Here is an 882-nt window from a genome sequence, read left to right as displayed (position 1 = left end):
AGGTACGGCATGGTGGGATGAGGAGGTAGAGAGAGCGGCAGAGGAAAAGAAGAAGAAGTGGCTAAAGTGGTTACAGGATAGGGGTTCAGTTGAAATAAGAACTGAATATGCTGAGAGCAAGAAGCATGTAAAGAGACCAGTGAAGAGGAAAAAGAAGGAGGTAAATTAGGATCTATGAAGAAAAATGAATGCGAACTACTCTGAAAATAGAAAGTTATTCTGGAAAGAGGTGTGGAAATGTAGAAGTGAAAGCGGAAAGACGGGATGGTGTGAAAGATGCAGGTGGTATATTATTAACCCATGGAAATGAAGTAAGGACCAGATGGAAAGAATATTTTGAAAGCCTGATGAATGGGGATAGAGAGAACAGAGCAGCTGTAAACATGATTGGTTTTCGAGGTGTGCAGAGAAGGAATGCAGTGCCAGGAGACGTGACACTCGCATTGGTGAAGAGTGCTGTGAAACGGCTGGAAAATGGGAAAGCAGCTGGGGTTGATGAGGTGTATGCAGAGATGCTTAAATGTAGTGGAGAGAATGGAATGAAGTGCTTGTTGGAGATATGCAAGAAGGTATGGATGAGTGAAACTGTGCCTGCAGAGTGGAGGAAGGCTGTGATTGTACCCCTGTACAAAAATAAAGGTGAACGAAGTGAGTGCAAGAATTATTATGGCATAAGCTTACTGAGTGTGGTAGGGAAGGTATATGAAAGAATTATTATACAGAAAGTAACAGAGATATCAGAAGTCTTAGTGAACGATGAACAGGGTGGCTTTAGGAGTGGCAGAGGATGTGTGGACCAAATATTTGCAGTGAGACAGATAGTAGAAAGGACTTGTGAAAAGGACCATAAGGTGTTTATGGTATTCATGGATGTGGGAAAAG

The sequence above is a fragment of the Coenobita brevimanus genome, chromosome 17 (assembly GCF_032717465.1).
Source record: "Coenobita brevimanus isolate Jiangsu-jjx chromosome 17, ASM3271746v2, whole genome shotgun sequence".
Classification (NCBI taxonomy): domain Eukaryota; kingdom Metazoa; phylum Arthropoda; class Malacostraca; order Decapoda; family Coenobitidae; genus Coenobita; species Coenobita brevimanus.
Note: the sequence above shows the minus strand (reverse complement) of the source record.